We start from the raw sequence: 27,185 nt of genomic DNA, 5'->3' as shown, positions 1-27,185 counted from the left end.
ATACTATTTTAGTGATATTTTAATTTCGGCCTAATTAATAAGTTTTTTAATTGTTGTTTTTATTTGTATTATTCTTATGTTTTTATTTGGCTGTACACCGCCCTGAGTCCTTCGGGAGATAGGGCGGTATAAAAATTCGAATAAATAAATAAATAAATAAATAAATAAATAAATAATAAATGATTCTATGTTCTATGTTAGGACAGCACAGAGTTAATTCGTAGACATAACCTTTAGACCCGTGATGGCGAACCTATGGCATGCGTGCCACAGGTGGCACATGGAGTCATATCTATGGGCACGCGAGTGTTGCCCTAGCTCAGCTCCGGTGCGCATGCGTGCACAGGCCAGCTGATTTTCGGGCCTTCTGTGCCCACCGGAAATCAGGAAATGGGCTGTTTCTGGCCTCCAGAGGGCCTCCAGGGGGGTGGGGAAAGCCGTTTTTGCCCAGCCCAGACTCCTAGAAAGGCTTTGGAGCTTGGGGAGGGCGAAAAACAGGCCTACCTGGCCCACCATGCCATCGTGTGCCAAAAGCAGGGGGAGCACAGGGGGGGTCATGCACGCATGCATGGGAGGGGGCAGGGTGCATTGAATTTTGGGCGTGGGCACGCATGCCCGCGACCCCCCCCCCCGCACTCCCCCCGCTTTTGGCAAAAAGGTTAGCCATCACTGCTTTAGACTGTGGATCTAAAGTGAGCCCATTTGGAGAGCTCTTCAGACTCTTGTCACACGCCACGCATGAAGAGCCGTGAGTCAAATCTTGGCTCCTGGTGGGAAAACCCCACCCGAAAAACCTCCCACCTTGCAAAAGGGCTTGTACATGCTGAAGATTTCCGTCTTTTGAAAAGCTGCCCAAAATCAACCAGTGTTGACTTTTAACAATGGGGACAGTTGCTCGCACCCTTGGCGCTTCTGCTTGGGAAGGAGGCGTTCTTCTCCGCTTCACTTTTCAACTTCATTTTCTCATTCGCCACCCCCACCCCCACCCCTTCCCTCGATTGATGATTTTATCCACCTTTGACAACAAAAGGCCAGGATATATATATGTTTCCTTACTACCACCAACCCTCAGCCCGTCCTTTTCTTCCTGATTGTTCTTGGAACGAACACCTGGAGTCAACATCTGCTTGCCAAGATTTGCCGTGTACACCCACGAGATTCTTCCTCTTCTTCTTCTTTTTCTTTAAAAGCCAAGAAAACTGCATTTCCTTGCGGTTAGCTTTTTAACAAATGCAATTGTGAAAGAACTCCATTCAACGCACCTTGTAAAACGATGTTGCCGGAGTTTTCAAGACACCCTTTCTAGCCAATATCTCCCACGCTAATCCAGCCGGCTTGTGAGAACTAATGTGAAAATGCAGTCTTGAGACAAAGATTTGACACAGAGAGAGAGAGAGAGAGAGAGAGAGAGAGAGAGAGAGAGAGAGAGAGATGGAGGTACGGTGCCAGGCAGCCAAATTTCCATCCTAAAGGGCATGTCGAAGCGGGCGAGGATTCAAAGATGTCAGCGCTGTGCACTGTTGCACTTTTCGCTTCAACTACAGGTCGTCCGTGACTTACATTCATTTGTTTAGCGACGGCTCAGAGCTACGACGTCACTGGAAAAAAATGACTTTGTCCTCATACTTACAACCACTGCAGTACAGGTAGTCCTCAACGTACGACCACGCTTGAGCCCAAAGTTTCTGTTCGCTAAGTGGAACAGTTGTTGAGGGAATTTTGCCCCGTTTTACCACCTTTCTTGCTACAGTGGTTAAGTGAATAACAAGGTTATTAAGGGAATTTTTTTTTTTAAATTTTGCATTTATATCCCGCCCTTCTCCGAAGACTCAGAGCGGCTTACACTATGTCAAGCAATAGTCTTCATCCATCTGTATATTATATACAAAGTCAACTTATTGCCCCCCCCAACAATCTGGGTCCTCATTTTACCTACCTTATAAAGGATGGAAGGCTGAGTCAACCTTGGGCCTGGTGGGACTTGAACCTGCAGTAATTGCAAGCAGCTGCTGTTAATAACAGACTGTCTTAGCAGTCTGAGCCACACAGAGCCAAACAGAATCTGGCTTCAAACATTGATTTGGCTTGTCAGAAGGTCGCAGAAGGGGATCACTTGACCCCGGGATACTAAATATGAGTCGCCTGTCAAGTTTCTGAATTTTGATCATGTGACCATGGGGATGTTGTAACAGTCATAAGTGTGAAAAATGGTCGTAAGTCACTTTTTTTTCAGTGCTGTTGCAACTTTGTCACTAACACAATTTTTTTCACTCAGCAACGTAAATTTTTGGGCTCAGTTGTGGTCGTAAGTCGAGAACTTCCTGTATTTGTGACCCTCCCAGTGAGCAAAATCAATGGGGAAAAGTCAGATTTGCTTAATGAACACATGATTCACTTAGCTGCAGTGATTCACTTAACAACCATGGCAAAAAATGGTCATATAATTGGGTGTGACTCCCAGCGACAACCGCCTGGTTTAGAAGCTAAAATTCTGCTCTCAGCTGTGGTGATAAATTGAGGACTACCCGTATGGCCCCAAAACTCAAGATAATGGTCAAGGTGTGATTAAAGCTACACCTGTTGTTTCAGGTGCATTTCAGGCAGAATTTTGACCCAGGCCCAAGTAGGTAGTAGGAAACTCAGTCCGTGAAAAAAACAAACAAACTTTATTCAAACAGCTGAGAATTACTTCATTCCCAGCGTAGTTCAACTAAACCAGGGGTAGTCAACCTTTTTATACCTACTGCCCACTTTCGTATCTCTGTTAGTAGTAAAATTTTCTAACCGCCCACTGGTTCACAGTAATGCGCTGTGTATCGTCATCTGCACATGCCTCTCGCGCATCGTGGATTGGATTTGGGGGGCAGGGCGCCAGCTACCCGCTCTGCTTGTCTGTTACAGCTGGGTGGTGTGGGGGGAGATGCATGAGCTATTCTGGGACGAGGCTCTTTTGTTTGCGGTATAGTACCACTTAGTTTCACTTAAGTAACATGAACTAAACTTATGCGCGGGTGATACAAATAGTATATTTTCACAAATTTAAATTGTCACGGGGAATTTTATGAAAACCTAATGAAAATGTTTTTAAATAATGCTATGAATTTTTTTTAAAAAAGTCAATTAAATTAAAAAAAGGAAAGTGCTTCAGTATCGGACAAAATCCCTACCGCCCACTATGAAAGCTGGAACGCCCACTAATGGGCAGTAGGGATCAGGTTGACTACCACTGAACTAAATTAAAACAAATGCCTCCCAACACAAATTCCTCAGTCCTATCGCAAACCTTGGTCCAATTAGGCAAACTGCCAAAAGCCTTTCTTGGCAAACGTTCAGAAGTCACAAAAATAAATGCAAGACATAGACGAAGCAGAAGATGCAGCTACCAACGTTGTTTTCCGGCAAAGCCCAAACACTATTGCTGGTCTGTTTTAAGCCTTATGGGACAGGCCAATGATCTCTTGGCCCTACTCCCGAGTTGTCCTTTTTGCTTGAGTTGCTCTTGCCTTCTGGCAGCTCTTCTCATACGTGCATTAGGAACAGGCTCCTCCTGTTCCTCTGCCTCACTACTATCAGTCTCTGGAGGCTCTGGAGTCTGCACCTCACTCCCCGATGGCCCTGGCCCCACCTCAACCTCATCACTGTCCGACTCCATTGCCAGCTCCGCAGGCTGCTGGCGGACCACAACAGCCACATCTTGGCCACCATCTTGACTTTTTTGACTGCAACCTGTAGACATTGCTGCTAATATACAACAAAGGCCCACAGGTTCTATGGCAGAGGTGGTATTCAGCCGGTTCAGACAGATTTGGGCGACCTGCCCAGATGCAATCCCGTCCTATATTACTGTGTTTTTGACACAGCACGCCTGTGCGGTCAGCGCATGCAAGTGAATTGCTGCGTTGTGTGACATCACACACATGTATGGACTGTGTGCATGAGCAAATTGACGTGTTTTGCGATGCCGCACACATGTGCAGACGGAGCATGTGCACATTTCTGGTGCTGGGCGAACCGGTTGCTACAGTATGTGAATCCCCCCTCTGCTCTATGGCATATCCTTTCAACCCCGCTGAAATCCAGGTGAAGATATCCCATTAACATCAGAACAACCAAGGACATTTGAAGCCTGGATCGCTTTATTTTCATTTTTTTTTTTACTGGTTACTCAGGAACGAAGACGTGGCCTTTTTCACGCCTACACAGAGGTCAGCATTAAACCATCCGCTAGATAGGTACGTAGCTGCATGAAACGTATTTGTGTTATTTAAAAGCAGGCCTGGGAAGCGGTGGGGGAGAATCAGGATTCAGACTGTCAGGTGCAGAAAAAGTGATCGGAATTAAAATGGGTTCATCCCCAAGTTACTGTCCCCCCCCCACCCCAGAAATGGTAATAACTCCCTTTTATATGGAAAATTGGGAGAGATCACAATCCCTCCACTGTCTTTTGTGGCTTCTGTTTAAAGGGGTAACAGCAAAATAAAGTATCTTCTATGCCAGGTGGTCCTTCAATTTTGGGAGTCCAGTTGAAGCCTTAAAATTAACAAGTTTCGAGACCCCTGTTCTTTACCCTCCTATCGTCGGGAAGGAGATATAGAAGAACAGCCAGCCGCACAAACAGGCTGCAGAACAGTTTTTATCCGTGGGTTGTCAGACTCCTGATTTTTTTTTTTCTATTAAATTTGTATACCGCCCTTCTCCCGAAGGACTCAGGGCGGTGAACAGCCATATAAAACAACAATCAAAACACACAATACAAATAAAACAATAGCTAAAAAACTTATTAAATTTGGCCCAAAATTTAAAATACATTTAAAACCCAAAAAACTAATTAAAAATTAAAACCCATAAAACCCATAAAACATCTAAAAATTCTATGCCAGCCCCACGCGGACAAATAAGTAGGTCTTAAGCTCACGGCGAAAGGTTGAATAAAGGTGAGAAATAACATCATAACTATGTAGTAGGATGGACTGCAAGGCAGGGATGAAATGTTCCCGGTTCGGACCAGATCGACCAATCCGGTAGCAAAGGCGGTGGGTGGTTCTGAGAACCGGTAGTAAAAATCCCTGTCTCCCCCCCCTCCTGCCCAGTTGAGCCACGCGATCGTCAGACCCTTTTTTTTTAAACTTTTAAAAGCAATTTTTTTAACAACCTCTTTGGCTTAAAACAAGGGTTAAAACGAGGCTCTGACAATCCCAGCTGAGGTGCCTGATTGTCAGAGGCTTTTTAAAAAACTTTTAAAAGCATTTTTTAAAAGGTAAAAAAGCTGAAGCCTGCTAGGCAAAAAATGGGGGGTGTAGGCAAAAAATGGGGGTGGGGGGTTCGTTTTTGAGAGAGAGAGAGAGAGGGGGAGGGAGAGAAAGAAAGAAAGAAAGAAAGAAAGAAAGAAAGAAAGAAAGAAAGGAAGGAAGGGGGGGAGGAAGGGAGGGAGGAAAAAGGAGAGGAAGGAAGGACTACAAACCTGGCACTAGACGCAGCTTCAGAGGATAATCCAGGGCTGGAAGGGACCTGGAGGACATCTAGTCCAACCCTGCTCCAGCAGGACGTTGTTAGTGAGTTTCTGTCTTTTGACCCCCCAGTCACATGGTTACATAGACACGCCCACCCAGTCACATGACCCCACCCACCAAGCCACACCCACAGAACCGGTAGGAAAGAAATTTAGATTTCACCGCTGCTGAGGGCCGGCGCAGCGTGTGACATGTTCACACTGGTGCAATTTTTTTTTAATTATTTGAATTTATATCCCGCCCTTCTCCGAAGACTCAGGGCGGCTTACATTGTGTTAAGCAATAGTCTTCATCCATTTGTATATTATATACAAAGTCAACTTTTATTGCCCCCAACAATCTGGGTCCTCATTTTACCTACCTTATAAAGGATGGAAGGCTGAGTCAACCTTGAGCCTGGTGGGACTTGAACCTGCAGTAATTGCAAGCAGCTGCTGTTAATAACAGACTGCATTAGTCTGTTGAGCCACCAGAGGCCCAATAGGACTGGGTGTTTGGTTAATATGATTTATTGGGTTAGGGATTTTCTGTCTTCACTGTGATCTGTATTGGGTTGTGGGGGGGGGATGTCCACTGAGGGAGCTCAACCAATCCCATTGCACACATGTTGTACACTGACATGAAAGATTTGAATTGAATTGAATTGCACAAGCGCGCCCAAACTGCAAGACCCGGGGGCATGTGTGCGTACACCCCATGCATATGCACCCCATGTATCTATAGCAGGGACCCGAAGATCAGCTGGCTGGCGGCGGGGGGTGCATGCGCATGCGCGGCAGAGACCTGAAACAGAGCTGGGCGACAGCATGTGTGCCCACAGAGAGGGTTCTGCGGGCCACCTCTGGCACAGGTTCGCTACCACTGACCTAGTGTATTTTTATAAATATTTCAAGGCAGCGAACATATCCTACATGCCTTCCTCTTCCTAATTCCCCCCTCCCCCAAAATCCTGTAAAATGGGTTGGGCTGAGAGAGAGAGAGAGAGAGAGAGAGAGAGAGTGACTGGCTCAAAATCACCCAGCCTGTTTTAATGGCTAAGGCAGGACTAGAACTCACAATCTCCTGGTGATTGGTCCAAAGTTACCCAACCGGCTTTCATGACTAACGCAGGACTTGAACTCACCGTTTCCTGGTTTCTAGCCTGATGCCTTGACCACTAGACCAAACTAGCTCGCATGGTTTTCCCCCCCACAATCTTTTCACTTCTACCTCGTCGCGTTTGCAAATATGCAAATATACGTCCATGTTCCATTAATGTCTGTCCCTATATTAATATTAACAGTAACAGAGTCGGAAGGGACCTTGGAGGTCATCTAGTCCAACCCCCTGCTCCTGCAGGAGACCTGTAATAGGGATTTGAACCGCCGAACTGCCAACCTTTCTGATCGACAAGCCACTGAGCCTGTCACATTCAAAGCCCTCTCCCCACACAAAAAACATCATGTGGGGACATCTAGAAGCTTTTGGCTGAACTCAGAACAGCTAAATAAGGCTAAAACTAGAATACATTAGATTAGATTAGAATTTTTTTATTGGCCAAGTGTGATTGGACACACAAGGAATTTGTCTTTGGTGCATACGCTCTCAGTGTACATAAAAAGACAAGATATATTCATCAAGAATCATTTATTTATTTATTTTATTTATTTATTGCATTTGTATACCGCCCTTCTCCCGAAGGACTCAGGGTGGTTGACAGCCACTTTAAAAGATGCAATAAATACACATTAAAAAACAGACTAAAATTTATATAAATAATGGCCAAAATATTAAAAAACTAACTAATACAAAAGGTAAGACCCCATTTAAAATTACTTAATCAGGCTAGCCCAGCTCGATGGAATAAAAGAGTCTTCAACTCATGGCGGAAAGTCCGAAGGTCAGGGAGTTAGCAAAACCCCGGAGGCAGCTCGTTCCAGAGGGCAGGAGCCCCCACAGAGAAGGCCCTCCCCCTGGGGGTCGCCAGTCGACATTGTTTCACCGACGGCACCCCAAGGAGGCCCTCCCTGTGGGAGCGCACAGGTCGATGGGCGGCTGTTTGTGGCAGTAGGCGGTCCCGTAAATAGCCCAGTCCTATGCCATGAAGCACTTTAAAGGTGATAAGCAACACCTTGAATTGCACCCGAAAGACCACCGGAAGCCAGTGCAGCCCGCGCAGGAGCGGTGTTATATGGGAGCCACAAGGTGCTCCCTCTATCACCCGCGCGGCTGCATTCTGGACCAGTTGGAGCTTCCGGGTGCTCTTCATAAGGTAAAATACTTAATGACAGTCAGGAAACAATATCAGTATAAATCGTAAGGATACAAGCAACAAAGTTACAGTCATACAGTCATAAGTAGAAGGAGATGGTGATGGGAACCATGAGAAAACTAATAGTAGTGCAGACTTAGTGAATAGTTTGACACAGTGGTGAATTTTTTTTACTACTGATTCTGTGGGCGTGGCTTAGTGGGCGTGGTGTAGCTTGGTGGGCATGGCAGGGGAAGAATACTGCAAAATCCCCATTCCCACCCCACTCCAGGGGAAGGATATTGCAAGATCTCCATTCCCAGCCTACTCTGGGGCCAGCCTGAGGTGATATTTGCCAGTTCTCTGAACTGCTCAAAATTTCCGCTACTGGTTCTCCGAACTGCTCAAAATTTCCACTTACCGGTTCTCTAGAACCTGTCAGAACCTGCTGGATTTCACCCCTGGTTTGACAGTGTTGAGGGAATTATTTGTTTAGCAGAGTGATGGCGTTCAGGAAGAAACTGTTCTTGTGTCTAGTTGTTCTGGTATGCGGTGCTCTATAGCATTGTTTTGAGGATAGGAGTTGAAACAGTTTATATCCAGGATACGAGGGGTCTATAAATATTTTCACAGCCCTCTGTGTAGAAGAAGAAGACGACCAAGAAAATCTCAGCCTGAAGACTGGTTTGGGAAGTCAAAGGAGCACCCCAGAAGAATAACAGTGGCAGAAGATATTGCTGTTGGACACATCCACGTAATCTAGACATCAATCCCTTGACTTGAGGGCCTCCTTACCTTTTACCTGACCTCCACTGCACACAGAAATGTTACCTGAACTAAGAAATGGCCGCTTGTGTTTATGTGTCTTCTGGTAATTGAAGCTGAACATGCTAACAGAAGGACGAAACACTGGCTGTCGTTCACACCAGATGCAAGGCCCCCTGTGGCCTTCAACCCTGCCTGGTAGTACATGATCCTAGTCAACTCTAGACCTGGATCGAAGAGAAAACTATCCTTCCCAAGCGTCTCTCTCTCTCTCTCTCTCTCTCTCTCTTTACCTCTTACCCCCCACCTGCCACTTGTCCTCTCCTCTTACCTGCCTAACATATGGAAATGCGAGCAGACCTCTGTGGCAAGGATAGCTTGCCATGTTGACACCGCTCCTAACACTCGTTCCCCATTAATGTTTGATATGGCTCCCAAGGAGTTGAAATGGATGTCAAGCAACAGATCTGTTGCATATTTGTTAAGCATCCTAGCTACTTAGGAAAAAAAGAAGAAGAAAGAAACGAAGAAGAAACAAAGAAGAGAGATTTTTTTAAAAAAATCAAATAAAAAAAGACTTTTATTATAATGTTTGCAGACTGGATTAGCTACATCGTGCATATGCAAAAGTCCCCTAGGTGTCTATTGTTTCGGTGGGCTTTTATCTTTTAAGACCCTTATTTGCATATGAAATAGAAACCACTAGTTCATCCCACTTCTTTAGAAGGACTGATGACTCAGACCACCCCTTTTCTTAAATCTTCTACCTGGTTTCTTAAATATACTTAGGACAGGCCTCTACAATTGGAGATTGTTCAAGCCAAAAGCCATTTAAAGCAGGGGTCTCCAACCTTGGCAACTTTAAGCCTGGAGGACTTCAACTCAGCTGCGGAATTCTGGGAGTTGAAGTTCTCCAGGCTTAAAGTTGCCAAGGTTGGAGACCACTGCTTTAAAGGGACCAGTGGTGGTATTCACCCGGTTCTACCCAGTTCAGGTGAACTGGTAGGGGTGACTGTGGGATGCCCCGCCGCCCACCCACGTGGATGTCATGGCGTCCCATTTTTTCCCATGTTTTTGAGGCTCTGAGCATGCGCAGAAGGCCATGCGCGAGCATATTTGCGAACTGGTAGGAAAGGTAAGTTAAGACCACCCCTGAAAGGGACATATGCAGAGGTGGGTTTCAGCAGGTTCTAAGCAATTCTGGAGAACCGGTAGCGGAAATTTTGAGTAGTTCGGAGAACCGGTAGTAAAAATTCTGACTGGCCCTGCCCCTATCTATTCTCTGCCTCCTGAGTCCCAGCTGATCGGGAGGAAATGGGGATTTTGCAATATCTTTCCTCTGGAGTGGGGTGGGAATGGAGATTTTGCGGTATACTTTCCCTGGAGTGGGGAGTGAATGGAGATTTAACAGTATCCTTCTCCTGCCATGCCCACCAAGTCACGCCCACCAAGCCGTGCCACGCCCACCAAGCCACACCTACAGATCCGGTAGTAAATTTTTTTGAAACCCATCACTAGACATACTGTGGAGTCTGTCACTCCCACTGAAAAGAAGCACTAGGGGTGATGTGAAAGCAGTCTTCCAATATCTCAGTTTACCACAAAGAAGAGGGAGTCAAACTATTCTCCAAAGCCCCTGAAGGCAGGACAAGAAGCAACGGGTGGAAACTAATCAAGGAGAGAAGCAACTTAGAATAAGGAGAAATTTCCTGAGAGTCAGAACAATAAACTAGTGGAACAACTTGCCTCCAGAAGCTGTGAATGCTCCACTGCTGGAAGTTTTTAAGAAAATGTTGGACACCCATTTGTCCAAAATGGTACAGGGATTCCTGCTTGAGCAGGGGGTTGGACTAGAAAACCTCCAGAGTCCCGTCTAACTCTTTTATTCTGTTATTCTGGTTGTTTAAATGGGCTGTGAGAATAACCTTGGGAGGTGGGAGAAGGAAGAGTTTCAGCTGGGGAAACAGTTGGGTAAGAAATATTTCAGCCCACGGCAGGAATGGGACAGAAGAAAGCATCTCAGAATAGATCCTTCTGAGAAGAGGGGAGAGGAGAGGGAGAGATAGAAGAAAGGGAAAAGGAGAGGAAGAAAAGGGAGGGGAAAGAGGAGTAGGAGGGAGGGTCAGAAAGAGGGGAAGAAGAGAGGAGTGGGGGAAGGGAAGGGGAAGTAGGAAAGAGAAGGAGAGGAAGAACTAAGGAAGGAGGAAGAGATAGAGGAAGGAAGGAAGAGAAGGGGAGAAGAAGAAGAAGAGAAGTGTGGCAAAATAAAGAAGGGTAAATGGTAAAAGAGCAATGAAAGTTAAAAGATCAGATGAATAAAAAATGATGGATAAAAGACTGTACATTTAAATATGTTTATGAGAAACAAAAATAATAACTTTTTTGGGGGAAAAAATGGATCCTTCCGAGTTCTTTGGAAAATAAAGATTTTAAAGGCATCCCATGGCCCCAGAAAGTTTGACCTAACTTTGATCATAGTGTGCGTGTGTGAGTGTGGGGGTTGGTCATAACTTTGACTGATCATTAAGTGACCGGTCGTACATCGAGAACTAAATCTATTTGATTATTTACTGCCCTCTTGTGGTCTTCTGGATTTTTACAACGAAGATCAAGGAGCCCTAAACTTGGAGCAGAACGGAGGAAAACCATGACTTTATAGGACGTAGTATAAAATTATGACATTATCTCAATAAAGTTTAAGTTAAGAGCAGCTTCTTTGTATGGCCCCTGGTTGTGCAAAGCCTCTAATGTCAAAGCAAATAATCCTACATAAGTTGAAGCAATCTGAACCAGACTGGGTTGTTTCTCCTTGTCATATAATAGGTGTGGGCATATGCATAATTATGTAAGTAAGTAAGTAAGTATGTATGTATGTATGTATGTATTTAGTCATGTTGATGTAGTGCATATTGGACGTGGGGACCAGTGGTGAAATTCAGCCGGTTCTATCCGGATCATGTGATCTGGTAACGCTGGTGGCGGGAAGCTCCACCCACCTGCCCGGACATCATCACATCCCATTTTTTGACCCTCTGCGCATGCGCAGAAGGCTCTGGGCAGGTGTGGAGGAGGCATGCGTGGTCACATTTGCAAACCAGGAGTGAAAGTAAGTGAATACCACTCCTGGTGGGGACCCTTTGAGAGCTGTATGCGACAAAATTTCATTTCAACGTTTTCCGATTAGTGTAGGGGTCTCCAACCTTGGCAACTTGAAGACTTGTGGACTTCAACTCCCAGAATTCCTCTGCCAGCTAAGCTGGCTGAGGAATTCTGGGAGTTGGAGTCCACAAGTCTTCAAATTGCCAAGGTTGGAGACCCCTGGATTAGTGTACATTCAAAGTGACAATAAAGTTATTCTAAGTTCTAGTTCTAAATCCTAAACAAGCCCAGTGAGTCTTTTCAGTTGAAACCTAGAACGCCGAAGTTCCGCACCCGTCTCTTCATCGCCTCTCTCCTCCCCGGTTTGTTCTGAAGGCTAAGAAGGCTACGCTTGCTGCCGGCGTGAGACAATTTTTCATTAATTGCTGCAGTAATTGTCAGCAGTCAATATTGCACTTCCCCCAAATTGGTTTGATGAACCCGGCAGATAATTGACTCCTTGCGCTGAATGGGTTGTGCTTCATCATATTTGAATGGCTCACCTGAGTTAATGACAAGTATTTTAAATAAACCTTGCCGGGTTTTAATAGGAGCAAGGAGAAGGAGGGAGGGAAGGTGAGAAATGGAGTTAGGCAGAGAGAAGGAGGAAGATTTTGCTCTCCTACCCCTCCGAAGGAATCCATGTTAGGAACTGGGTCAGTTCAAGGTGCCTAATCCTGATCTGGCTTCCGCTTTTCTGCCGAAGGGAAAAATATGCCTCCTCCTCCCCCCTCCTCCTCTGCATGTATCTGTCGATCTGTCTGTCTACCCATCTGTCTGTCTGTCTATCTATCATCTATCTAGCAATCTATCAAGCTCTAACTGTCTGTCTGTCTGTCTATCTATCGTGTATCTATCTATCTATCTATCTATCTATCTATCTATCTATCTATCTATCTATCTATCTATCTATCTATCTATCTATCATCTATCTATCTATCATCTATTTATCAATCTATCTGTCATCTATCCTGTTATCTGCCTGCCTGTCTGTCTGTCTATCTATCTGTCTATCTCTGTCTGTCTGTCTGTCCATCTATCCATCTATCCATCTATCCGTCTGTCTGTCTGTCTACCTACCTACCTACCTACCTACCTACCTACCTACCTACCTATCTATCTATCTTGTATCATCTATCAATCTCTAAAATCTATCAGTCCATCTGTTTGTCTGTCTATCATGTAACATCTATCAATCTATCTATCATCTATCCTATTATCTATTTGTCTGTCTGTCCATTTATCCATCTATCCATCTGTCTGTCTATCATGTATCATGTGTTATCTATCTATCTGTCTATCTATCATCTATCTATCAATCTCTAAAATCTATCAGTATCTCTGTCTCTATCATGTATCATCTCTCTCTCTCTCTCTCTCTCACACACACACACACACACATCTATCTATCTATCTATCTATCTATCTATCTATCTATCTATCTATCTATCTATCTATCTATCTATCTATCTATCGTATTATCTATTTGTCTGTCTGTCCATCTATCTGTCTGTCTCTCATGTATCATCCATCTATCTATCTATCTATCTATCTATCTATCTATCTATCTATCTATCTATCTATCTATCTATCTATCTATCTATCTATCGTATTATCTATTTGTCTGTCTGTCCATCTATCTGTCTGTCTATCATGTATCATCCATCCATCTATCTATCTATCTATCTATCTATCTATCTATCTATCTATCTATCTATCTATCTATCTATCTATCTATCTATCTATCTATCATCAATCTCTAAAATCTATCAGTATCTCTGTCTCTGTCTATCATGTATCATCTCTTTCTCATACACACACACACACAAACACACAAACATATCTCTCTCTCTCTCTCTCTCTCTCTCTCTCTCTCTCTCTCGATATCCACCATCTTCAGCATCACCACAACCACCACAATCTACCTACTCAGGATGGTACCTTTGCACAGTTATGCATATGTGTTTGCACAGTGATGCATACATATGCACACCCTTGGTGCTTCATCTCTCTGTCGTTCTCCCTCTTCCCCTTTTCTATCCCTCCGCCCACGTTTTCATCTGACCGAGCCCAGCTTGGATATAGTTGGTCTCATTATGTCCTTAAGGGAGTTCAAATTTCATGATAGACCAGCAGGAGAACCAGGTAAAGCAAGGAGAATTAGCCCGCGAGCCTAATAAATGACTGAGAAAAATGGTATCTGTCACATAGTCCTGGTTCCCACACACTCTGGTTACATCATTACCTAGTCTCTAAACCCAGGGACCAATTAAATGAGTGAGCGGCGGTCACATGACCAAAACATGAAAATGCACGTGAAACCTTAGCCGAAAGATGAGGTTTCAGAAAGGGGCCCGCAGACAGTTGACTCCTCATCGGCGGAGGTGCAATTTTCGTCTTCCATTTCATCTTTGCTTTCAGACTAAGCACTTAGGTACCAGATTGATGGCTTGAGCAAGGCCGGTTGATGGGTCCCTTCCTCCGCCACACACACACACACACACACACCCCTTTGACACTGTGCAGGTGCATGGAGCAAAGTTATTTCCTGCATCACAACATTAAGTAACTGAATTTCCCACCCCCGGCCTTTGTAATCTTCCAGTTCTCCTTCCTCTGAAGGCAGCTGCCTTATACCTTTCTCCTCTGTTACTCAAAGAGTTGGGAAATCTCGTTAATAGAGGGATAGAAATGAAGGATAGAATCTAGATCACATGGAGTGTTAATACCATTTTATAATGCCTCGGTAAGACCACACTTGGAATATTGCATCTGCTTTTGGTCACCACGATATAAAAAAGATATCGAGAGCAACAAAGATTATTAAAGAGCTGGAGGATAAAACATACGAAGGACGGTTGCAGGAATTGGGTATGTCTAGTTTAATGAAAAGAAGGACAAAGAGTGACATGATAGCAGTCTTCCAATATCTAAGGGGCTGCAAAAAACAAAACAAAAAGAGAGAGAGTCAATGTATTCTCCAAAGCACTTGAGGGAAGGACAAGAAGCAATGGATGGAAACTAATCAAGGTGAAAATCAACTAGAACTAAGGAGAGATTTCCTGATGGAACAATTAACCAGTGGAACCAGTTGCCTCCAAAAGTTGTGGGTGCTCCATCACTGGAGGTTTCTAAGAAGAGATTGGACGACCATTTGTCTGAAATGGTATCGGGTCTCCTGCTTGCATAGTGGGTTGGACTAGAAGACCTCCAAGGTCCCTTCCAACTCTTATTCTGTTATTCATCTTGTTTTATTTATTTATTTATTTATTTATTTATTTATTTATTTATTTATTTATTTATTTATTTATTTATTTATTATATTTATATACCGCCCTTCTCCCGAAGGACTCAGGGCGGTTCACAGCCAATAAAAACCAAAATACATATAATACAGATTAAAAACAGTATAAAAAAACTAATTCGATAAATGGCCTAAAAATTTTAAGTACGATTAAAAACCCCATTTAAAACCCCCATTTAAAACCCCAATTTAAAACTATGTTCAAGCTAGTCCTGCAGGTCGAAACAACAACGTCCTCAGCTCGTGGCGGAAGGTCTGGAGGTCGGGGAGTTGACGAAGCCCCGGAGGCAGCTCGTTCCAGAGGGCAGGAGTCCCTACAGAGAAGGCCCTCCCCCTGGAGGTCGCCAGCCAACATTGTTTGGCTGACGGTATCCGAAGGAGGCCCTCTCTGTGAGAGCGCACTGGTGGGTGTGAGGCTACTGGTGGCAGTAGGCGGTCCCGTAGGTACCCCGGTCCTAAGCCATGGAGCGCTTTAAAGGTGATAACAAGCACCTTGAATTGGACCCGGAAGACCACCGTGAGCCAGTGCAGACCGCGCAGGAGAGGTGTCACATGGGAGCCACGAGGTGCTCCCTCTATCACCCACGCAGCCGCATTCTGGACCAGTTGAAGCCTCCGGGTACCCTTCAAGGAGAGCCCCATGTAGAGAGCTTTGCAGTAGTCAGCGCTGAGTGACTACTTATAACACCTGAGTGTGCCTCTGGATCTCTGGATGAGTAGGTTGGGCTTCTTTAGAAAATAAATATTAGGCAAAATGGTAACGTTAGATCACAGGTAAGGTTTCAGAGCAATTTTCACATTTTGAAGTAAAAGGGAGAAAAGATTATGGCCTTTGGCAGGCATTTTGTACAGCAGAAAACGTATAAAAATAAGTTAAGTTGGGTAAATCCGTTTTCCAAAATACATTGTCAAAAAACTATTTGGAGAACTGTGTTCCATTGAGGACTTGGTACATTATTTATGCCAGGTGTGTCCAATCTTGGCAACTTTGAGATGCCTGGACTTCAATTCCCAGAATTCCCAGCTAGCCATGGTGATTGGAGAATTCTGGGAGTTGAAGTCCACAGATATTAAAGTTATTGCCATAGGAATCAACAGTTTATAATAGTGAGAGTCACTGAGGATTTGGTTCAAATGGTCCATGAATTATCAAGTATATTATAATATGCACAGTGGTGAAATGTAAAATTTCTACCAATTCTGTGGGCGTGGCTTGGTGGTGGTGGGGGTTATCACTGGGTGGGTGTGGCTAACTTTTTTTTTTACTTTTAAAAGCATTTTTTCTACAACTTCTTCAGCCGAAGAGGTTGTAAAAAATGCTTTTAAAAGGCTCTGACGATCCCAGCTGGGCCGCGCAATCATCAGAGGCTTCTTTTAATTTTTTAAAAAGCATTTTTTCGGCCGAAGAAAAAATGCTTTTAAAAGTAAAATAAAAAACCCTGATTGCGCAGCTCAGCTGGGCATGGAGGGGGGCAGGGATTTTTGCTACTGGTTCTCCGAACCACCCACTGCCATCGCTACTGGATCAGGTGATCCGGTCCAAACCAGGAGGATTTCCCCCTTAATATGCAGGATATACCTTTTCTGTACAGGTAGTCCTCGACTTACGACCACAATTGAGCCCAAGATTTCTGTTGCTATTGGTTCTCCGAACTGCTCCAAATTTCCACTACCGGTTCTCGTTTCTGGTGATTTTCAAGGGCAGATTCAGGTAAAGCCATTGCAGCAATCCAAACACAATGGATTAATGCAGGGCTATCCAAGCTTGGCGACTTGTGGGCTTCAAGTCCCAGAATTCCCCAGACCTTAAAGTAGCCAAAGTGAAAAACATTGCTCTAATCCCGAGGCATCCAATCTCAGCCACTTTAAGACCTGTGGACTTCAGCTTGCAGACTTTCCCAGCGATGGGCACCTCTTGATTAATCCAAAGCGTCTTGTGCCACCAGAGTTTACATGGAAGCAGCCTTGATGACTTGTAACACACTGGTATCTGCCATTTCTACAGCCCCTCTTTGCTTGCAATGGCTGCTGGCTTGAAAAACAGTTACAGATCGAATTAGACTTCCCACGTTTTCCAGCTGCACAGCTGGCACAGAGACTCACCTCTGCTCCAGTGGTGAAATGTAAAGTTTGTTACTACTGGTTCTGTGGGCGTGGCTTGGTGGTGATAATGTTAGGGGCCTCTGTGGCTCAGGCTGTAAGAAGCTTGTTATTAAACACAGCTGCCTGCAATTACTGCAGGTTCTAGTCCCACCAGGCCCAAGGTTGACTCAGCCTTCCATCCTTTATAAGGTAGGTAAAATGAGGACCCAGATTATTGGGGGGGAAATAAGTTGACTTTGTATATAAATATACAAATAGAATGAGACTATTGCCTTACACAATGTAAGCCGCCCTGAGTCTTCGGAGAAGGGCGGGATATAAATGTAAAAAAAAAAAAAAGTGACTGGGTGGGCGTGGTCAACTTTTTTTTTAACTTTTAAAAGCATTTTTTAAATGCTTTTTAAAAATGCTTTTAAAAGGTTCTGGCGATCCCAGCTGAGTTGCCTGATCGTCAGAACCTATTAAAAGCATTTTTTCTACAACCTCTTCGGCCGAAGAGGTTGTAGAAAAAAATGCTTTTAAAAGGCTCTAACGATCCCAGCTGAGCCGCGCAATCATCAGAGGCTTTTTTTTAACTTTTAAAAGCATTTTTTCAGCCGAAGAAAAAAATGCTTTTAAAAGTAAAAAAAAAAACAACTCTGATGATCACGCGGCTCAGCTGGGCATGGGGGCAGGGGCGTGGGCAGGGATTTTTGCTACCAGTTCTTCGAACAACCCGCCACCATCGCTACCGGATCGGCCGAACCGGTCTGAACCAGGAGCATTTCACCCCTGCTCTGCTCCCCCAAGTCAGCTCAAGGTTTATATGAACACACAGAGGCAACTAGGAGAAATATCAGACACGAGAAAGTCAGACATGAATGTTCTTGTTCCAATATTCCTATATTTCTCATCCGCCTGTGTGCCTTGCTGGTTTTAGCTTCAGCCGCTGTTTGTAGAGAAAACAAAGAACACTTTTCCTTGAGCCTTGGGCTGTTGAGAACTCTTAGCAATAAAAGCAGATTTAAAACAAGCTCAGAATATGTGTCTCTGGTGAAGGACAATTACGTCTTCTGTATCTGAATACATCAGATTATTGAGAGGACCATAGAACAGGCTGCGTGGCAGTCAGAAGGTCTTCTGGTGCCTGGTCACTTCTACTTACTTGCTCAGCACTTTGCCTGGAATCTGGTTGCTGGCCATTCAAAAGCTGCAATTAGGGTGCTGATGCACACCTGAGCATTACTAGGTTGGCACTTGCACAAGTCTGCTTATGCTTATGTATCCCTTGGTGTTCTTGTGTATGCTTCATTCAGTTGGTGACCTTTCCCAGTGGGGCTGGGAGAAGGAGAATTAATTATTTGTTGAATTTATATGGAGCCCAGGGGTGAAATGCTCCCGGTTCGGATGGGATCAGCCGATCCGGTAATGATAACGATGGGTGGTTGGAGAACTGGCAGCAAAATCCCTGGCCTCGCCCATGCCCCCCCAATCCCCCGGTTGCCTGCTCCCCCGCTTGCCGCTTCTTTTAAAAAATGCTTTTAAAAGGTTAAAAAAAAAGGCTCTGACGATCACAGCTGAGCCGCCTGATTGTCAGAGCTTTTTTTTTTTTTTTTACTTTTAAAAGCATTTCTTTTTACAACCTATTCGGCCAAATAGCTTGTTTAAAAAAATGCTTTTAAAAGGTAAAAAAAGGGTCTGACGATCACAGCTGAGCCGCCTGAGTGTCAGAGCTTTTTTTTACTTTTAAAAGCATTTCTTTTTCTTGTTTAAAAAAATGCTTTTAAAAGGTAAAAAAAGGGTCTGACGATCACAGCTGAGCCGCCTGAGTGTCAGAGCTTTTTTTTACTTTTAAAAGCATTTCTTTTCTTTTAAAAATGCTTTTAAAGGTAAAAAGGGTCTGATGATCACAGCTTGAGCCGCCTGAGTGTCAGAGCTTTTTTACTTTTAAGCATTTCTTCTTGTTTAAAAAAATGCTTTTAAAAGGTAAAAAAGAGGTTCTGACGATCACAGCTGAGCCTCCTGATCGTCAGAGCCTTGTTTTTACTTTTAAAAGTATTTTTTTTACAACCTATTCAGCCAAATAGGTTGGAAGAAAATTCTTAAAAAAAAAATAGTTGAAGAAGGAACTGAAATACAATGAGATGGTGTCTTTGTTTTAGTCCACCGACATAGATTCCAATATAGAACATCCCCATTGCGACCTCAGGCTGACCCCAGAGTTCTTTGTAGTGGTGAAATGTAAAGTTTGTTACTACTGGTTCTGTGGGTGTGGCTTGGTGGTGATAATGTTAGGGGCCTCTGTGGCTCAGGCTGTAAGAAGCTTGTTATTAAACACAGCTGCCTGCAATTACTGCAGGTTCTAGTCCCACCAGGCCCAAGGTTGACTCAGCCTTCCATCCTTTATAAGGTAGGTAAAATGAGGACCCAGATTATTGGGGAAATAAGTTGACTTTGTATATAAATATACAAATAGAATGAGACTATTGCCTTACACAATGTAAGCCGCCTGAGTCTTCGGAGAAGGCGGGATATAAATGTAAACCAACACAATACCAAATATCTTTATCACTTCCTAGTTTTGGATCTCAGAACTCTGGGTTCAGCCTGACCCAACTCCAGGGCGCAACAGCGGCAGCCGCCTCCGCCCATGGTCTATAACCTCCCTTCTTCAATTCCTGGGTCATCTGATTCCAGGAGGGCTTTGTGTTCCTCCACGTAGGCCGTAGCCTCCGCAATTGTACTAATTTTTTCGTAATGCCCTCCCGGAAAATCATCAATCCTCTGGCATCAGCCATCTGAAGCCTACTCCTTCTGGTACAATTTGCTTGACAAAAGTAATATTTCTCATCCGCCTGTGTGCCTTGCTGGTTTTAGCTTCAGCCGCTGTTTGTAGAGAAAACAAAGAACACTTTTCCTTGAGCCTTGGGCTGTTGAGAACTCTTAGCAATAAAAGCAGATTTAAAACAAGCTCAGAATATGTGTCTCTAAGTCCCAGAATTCCCCAGACCTTAAAGTAGCCAAAGTGAAAAACATTGCTCTAATCCCGAGGCATCCAATCTCAGCCACTTTAAGACCTGTGGACTTCAGCTTGCAGACTTTCCCAGCGATGGGCACCTCTTGATTAATCCAAAGCGTCTTGTGCCACCAGAGTTTACATGGAAGCAGCCTTGATGACTTGTAACACACTGGTATCTGCCATTTCTACAGCCCCTCTTTGCTTGCAATGGCTGCTGGCTTGAAAAACAGTTACAGATCGAATTAGACTTCCCACGTTTTCCAGCTGCACAGCTGGCACAGAGACTCACCTCTGCTCCAGTGGTGAAATCCAATTTTTTTACTACTGGTTCTGTGAGAACTGGCAGCAAAATCCATGCCCACCCAATCACCCGGTTGCCTGCTTCCCGCTTGCCGCTTCTTTTAAAAGCATTTCTTTTCTTGTTTAAAAAATGCTTTTAAAAGGCTCTGACGATCACAGCTGAGCCGCCTGAGTGTCAGAGCTTTTTTTTTTACTTTTAAAAGCATTTCTTTTCTTGTTTAAAAATGCTTTTAAAAGTATTTTTACAACCTATTCAGCCAAATAGGTTGGAAGAAAATTCTTTAACACATACAACAGCCATATGGCAAGCAGGTGAAGTAGCTAAGTTTACAAATCTTACATACTCAATAAAGAAGGGTCAAGAATAAACAGAATATCATAAAAGAGAATAAGGAAAACCAACACAATACCAAATATCTTTATCACTTCCTAGTTTTGGATCTCAGAACTCTGGGTTCTGCCTGCCCCAACGCCAGGCGCACAAGAGCGGCACCCGCCTCCGCCCCATGGTCTATAACCTCCCCTTCTTCAATTCCTGGGTCATCTGATTCCAGGAGGGCTTTGTGTTCCTCCACGTAGGCCGTAGCCTCCGCAATTGTACTAATTTTTTTCGTAATGCCCTCCCGGAAAATCATCAATCCTCTGGCATCAGCCATCTGAAGCCTACTCCTTCTGGTACAATTTGCTTGACAAAAGTAATATTTCTCATCCGCCTGTGTGCCTTGCTGGTTTTAGCTTCAGCCGCTGTTTGTAGAGAAAACAAAGAACACTTTTCCTTGAGCCTTGGGCTGTTGAGAACTCTTAGCAATAAAAGCAGATTTAAAACAAGCTCAGAATATGTGTCTCTGGTGAAGGACAATTACGTCTTCTGTATCTGAATACATCAGATTATTGAGAGGACCATAGAACAGGCTGCGTGGCAGTCAGAAGGTCTTCTGGTGCCTGGTCACTTCTACTTACTTGCTCAGCACTTTGCCTGGAATCTGGTTGCTGGCCATTCAAAAGCTGCAATTAGGGTGCTGATGCACACCTGAGCATTACTAGGTTGGCACTTGCACAAGTCTGCTTATGCTTATGTATCCCTTGGTGTTCTTGTGTATGCTTCATTCAGTTGGTGACCTTTCCCAGTGGGGCTGGGAGAAGGAGAATTAATTATTTGTTGAATTTATATGGAGCCCAGGGGTGAAATGCTCCCGGTTCGGATGGGATCAGCCGATCCGGTAATGATGGCAGTGGGTGGTTCGGAGAACTGGCAGCAAAAATCCCTGGCCCCTCGCCCATGCCCACCCAATCACCCGGTTGCCTGCTTCCCCGCTTGCCGCTTCTTTTAAAAAATGCTTTTAAAAGGTTAAAAAAAAAGGCTCTGACGATCACAGCTGAGCCGCCTGAGTGTCAGAGTTTTTTACTTACTTGCTCAGCACTTTGCCTGGAATCTGGTTGCTGGCCATTCAAAAGCTGCAATTAGGGTGCTGATGCACACCTGAGCATTACTAGGTTGGCACTTGCACAAGTCTGCTTATGCTTATGTATCCCTTGGTGTTCTTGTGTATGCTTCATTCAGTTGGTGACCTTTCCCAGTGGGGCTGGGAGAAGGAGAATTAATTATTTGTTGAATTTATATGGAGCCCAGGGGTGAAATGCTCCCGGTTCGGATGGGATCAGCCGATCCGGTAATGATGGCAGTGGGTGGTTCGGAGAACTGGCAGCAAAAATCCCTGGCCCCTCGCCCATGCCCACCCAATCACCCGGTTGCCTGCTTCCCCGCTTGCCGCTTCTTTTAAAAAATGCTTTTAAAAGGTTAAAAAAAAAGGCTCTGACGATCACAGCTGAGCCGCCTGATTGTCAGAGCTTTTTTTTTTTTTTTTACTTTTAAAAGCATTTCTTTTTACAACCTATTCGGCCAAATAGCTTGTTTAAAAAAATGCTTTTAAAAGGTAAAAAAAGGGTCTGACGATCACAGCTGAGCCGCCTGAGTGTCAGAGCTTTTTTTTACTTTTAAAAGCATTTCTTTTTCTTGTTTAAAAAAATGCTTTTAAAAGGTAAAAAAAGGGTCTGACGATCACAGCTGAGCCGCCTGAGTGTCAGAGCTTTTTTTTACTTTTAAAAGCATTTCTTTTTCTTGTTTAAAAAAATGCTTTTAAAAGGTAAAAAAAGGGTCTGATGATCACAGCTTGAGCCGCCTGAGTGTCAGAGCTTTTTTTTTACTTTTAAAAGCATTTCTTTTTCTTGTTTAAAAAAATGCTTTTAAAAGGTAAAAAAGAGGTTCTGACGATCACAGCTGAGCCTCCTGATCGTCAGAGCCTTGTTTTTACTTTTAAAAGTATTTTTTTTACAACCTATTCAGCCAAATAGGTTGGAAGAAAATTCTTTTAAAAGTAAAAAAAAAAAGATTGTGCGTCACAGTTGATCAACCCCCTCCCCCTTGCGCAATGTTCTACTTATCCCATGCCTCCTTTTGGTGTGCACTGCGCACCTGCGCACCTTGCATTTGGTGCATGGTATGCGCTGCGCATGTGCGCTCACAGCGCGCATGTGCAGCCAGCGAACTGGTAGTAAACCGGTTCAGATTTCACCACTGATGGAGCCCATCTTGCTATCAAGCAACTTTTGGTGGCTTAAAACATTATAAGAACAACAGTATAAAACCTTCAAATGATAAATGTTAAAATTAAAAAAAAAATAGTTGAAGAAGGAACTGAAATACAATGAGATGGTGTCTTTGTTTTAGTCCACCGACATAGATTCCAATATAGAACATCCCCATTGCGACCTCAGGCTGACCCCAGAGTTCTTTGTAGTGGTGAAATCCAATTTTTTTTTTACTACTGGTTCTGTGGGTGTGGCTTGGTGGGCGTGACAGGGGAAGGATATTGCAAAATCTCCATTCCCACCCCAATCTGGGGCAGCCAGAGATGGTATTTGCCCGTTCTCCAAACTACTCAAAATTTCCACTATCAGTTTTCCAGAACCTGTCAGAACCTGCTAGATTTCAGCCCTGGTTTTATGGTCAAGAGGGGTGGAGATCCCATCTCAAGAAGCTCAATGTTCCAGAGGGTGGAAGCCACATTAGAAAAAGCTCTTCTCTTAGACTCTGCCAACTGGGATTGTTGTGTCTGCGCCCCCCGAGCCGGGCCTCCTGCCAGAAAGTGACTTGGAAAGTGAGGGGGAAGGGCCGTCAGGACTTACCTCGGGAGCACCGGCTTCCCTGGCTCAGCTCCAGGAGCCAGAGGCAGACCAGGTGGAAGAGATAACGAGGCCTCCGTCCCCTGACTCTTTCCCCCCCAGGCCACGCCTCCAGACCCAGCTGATGGCAATCAGGCCTGGCTGGACCCTAGGTTCCGTAGGCAGGAGAGGCGGGAATAACAGAAGCAGGGGTGGGGCAGGCCTAGGAAGTGCTGAGTCATGGAGCCACACCCCACAGGATATAAAGGCAGCAAGAGCTGCTGTGCCTCTTCGTAGCAGGCAAATTAACTGCTTAACTAAGAGCTGAAGTACTGTTTGACTCATCGGAGTCAAAGGAGATAACAGAGACACTTGGCAGACATTCGCTATTTTGCTGCCAGAGCTGATAGTGCCGGCTAATTAAGCCATCGCTCGGACGGAGGCGAAGGGGGACAGAACAGGGATTCCTTGATCTATGGGATCTGCAGTATGCTCCTTCTGCAAGTGTGAATGAGATGGGCAGACTACACAAGTGTTACAAGGGTCACCATGGATGCCCCTAGAACCAGTGATGGGATTCAACCGGTTCACCCCACTTCAGTCAAACTTCCCTGGAGTGGGGTGGGAATGTAGATTTTACAGTATCCTTCCCCTGCCGCACCCACCAAGCTACACCCACAGAACCAGTAGTAAAAAAAATTGAAACCCACCACTGATGTGTTTACATGTCCCGACCTCTTTCTTGCACCTCCAACAAGTATTTGTATATTTACCATCTATTTGATTTCGTTTATGTGGTGTTAAGTACCACCTCCATATCACTTTAGATCCTTTTTCCTTAACTCTAAATGTCATATCCCCTCTTTTTACTGAAGGCAAGAGAAGCCACCCTTAGCTTGCCAGGGTGGCTAGTTCTCTTCCCAAAGTCTGGGACAAGAACGAAGGCCATCGATCTCCTCCCCACAGATTATACTCAGCTACCGCAAGCGACGTGAGGCTGCTTCTGGTCATAGATTGCCTCGTGAGGGGAAAATTATGAATGGGCAGGAATGGAAAATTCTGTGGTCCACCCCTACGGATTGTGGGAGTCCCCCCCCTTCCCCCTGAGGCTGAGCCACCGATTGAATGCTCTGCGACTTTAGAGGGTGAATTCCCCCATTCAGTGGGTCTTTGTTAATTAATTTTGGCTGATGGATGTTGGGAGGGAAAAGTTGAATCAGAACCTCTTTGTTTTCTGATTATTTGGTGGAACGAGCGATTTCATTCCTGTGCAGGGATGAGCAACCCACAGTCTGGCCGGACAGCTGCCAATGGGGAAAGCAAACTCACATGGCTTGCTTGACAAGTGCCTCATTATTCATTCATGGTCCAGATCCTCTCCGTACATGCGGTTGCTAATATTAGGTTTCGGCAGCATAATAAGGAGCAGCAGCAGATGCCACCGCTTGGGGAAGGGAATATGAATGCCTCACGTTATTGCGGATAATTAAAATGAGGCAGAGGCAAAGAAAATTACTTCTGGAGTTTTAATTGGGATTCAAAGATTATGTAAGGCTCGTCTAGTGGGTTGAGGTCTTTTGGTCCAGAGGCAAGGCAACATTTATATGGCGTGTACAGGTAGCATCCCCTCCATGGGTTGCCCCTGTGATTATGTAGGACAGAAGGGGAGGAAGCTAAGCACCAGACTGCAAGAGCACAGCTGAGCGGTGAGATGAGGAGACCCGAACTCATTAGTAGCCTCACATTGCAATGAATAAGGACATGCATTCAATTTTGCAGCTACTAAGATTGTTGGACGAGCAGGTACAAAAATAGACAGGGAAATGATTGAAGCCTGAGAAAATGGGTCCCTTGTTAGTCAAGCTCCAGCCATCAAAATGCCAATCGACCAATAGGAAGGCACCTGTTCTCCAAACACGACAAACCCTCTGAAGTGAATTCAAAGATTCCTTTATTAGGAGCACCAGCAACCCCGAAAAAAAGTTTCTCTCTCACTGCAGGCTGGAAGTAAGTTCATCTGGCTGGAAGATGAATAGTCATCTGCCACATCTATTCATCTCTGCCGGCTGCCTTTTATCCCTAGAGCTAGGGTGGGGCTTCACAAGCAGCGGTGGCTCTTCCTTCCCAAAGATCGGTCCACGGATTTCCACTACTTCAGAGCAGATCTCGTGCTTAATCTTTCAAGCTACATGGTGCCAGTTGCAGGCAGGACCTGAAGAATGCTTTGTTGACTCTAACTTTTTAAAATTCTAGTGCCAACAATTTTAAAGAAAACCCAAAGGAGCTTGCTTGTTGTGTTGCTATTTTTTAATTGTGTTGCTATTTTTATATATAAAGGTAAAGGTATGTGCTAGTCGTTGCTGACTCTAGGGGGCGGTGCTCATTTCTGTTTCAAAGCCGAAGAGCCAGCGCTGTCCGAAGACGTCTCCATGGTCATGTGGCCAGCATGACTCAACACCAAAGGCGCACGGAACGCTGTTATCTTTCCACCAAAGGTGGTCCCTATTTTTTCTACTTGCATTTTTACATGCTTTCAAAACTGCTAGGTTGGCAGAAGCTGGGACAAGTAACGGGAGCTCACCCCGTTACACAGCAGCACTAGGGATTCGAACCGCCGAGCTGCCGATCTTTTGATCGACAAGCTCAACGTCCTAGCTTCTGAGCCACCGCGTCCCTTTATTTATTTATTTATTTATTTATTTTTATTTATTATTTTTTATATATAGCAGCACCCTAATGTTCATGTTTATCGTTGTGTTGCTATCTATCTATCTATCTATCTATCTATCTATCTATCTATCTATCTATCTATCTATCTATCTCTATCTATCTATCTATCTATCTATCTATCTATCTATCTATCTATCTATCTATCTATCTATCTATCTATCTATCTATCTATCTATCTATCTATCATTTTCTATTATCCATCCATCCATCCATCCATCCATCCATCCATCCATCCATCCATCCATCCATCCATCCATCCAACCTTTAGCATGAATTACAGCCTTACAATGTCTTCCCATGGAGTGAACCAAGTCTTTTAGTTCTGCAGCTGTTATAATGTGAAACCAAGATTGAAGGATTGCTTCTATTAACTGGGTTTTATTGCTGGGTCGCTTCCGACTAACAAGTTTCTTTAGTCAGCTCCACAGATTTTCAATTGGGTTAAGAAGATCTGGGCTATTCCCAGGCCATTCCAGCAGTGGAAAAACCAAACCTGGTGTTATTAGCCATCAATCCTCAAAAATACACTTATATAGTATACAAAGATTTCCACAATTTTGGCCACTACTGTATGTTCCTACCTAGAACTCCAATCAGTCCATCTCCCCTTTCTGTCTTCTGGGTCTTCCATGCCAGGAACAGCCGGTCTGTCTCTCAGGCAATTTTGTCGACGTGGGACGTCAACTTAGACCGAGCCAATTCAGTACTCTCTTGCCTCTTTCCAAGAGAACAACGTGCAACAGAAAGTTCCCGCTTTCTCGAAAGGCTCTGAAAACTCAAGGTGGGCTTTTGGCTGAGTAAAATTGTACAGTTGGATCTCTCGGTTTTGGCTGCACAGAGTTTTCTCTGTGTTTCTTGCACAAACTCTCTCTGTATCCTTCATGTAGATAAACGCTCTGATCGCCCAATTATATGGAATGCCTAACGGAGCACAATTTAGTCTGC

The sequence above is a fragment of the Ahaetulla prasina genome, chromosome 6 (genome assembly GCF_028640845.1).
Source record: "Ahaetulla prasina isolate Xishuangbanna chromosome 6, ASM2864084v1, whole genome shotgun sequence".
NCBI lineage: Eukaryota > Metazoa > Chordata > Lepidosauria > Squamata > Colubridae > Ahaetulla > Ahaetulla prasina.
The sequence above is the reverse complement of the archived record's forward strand: the minus strand, read 5'-3'. Positions refer to the sequence as shown.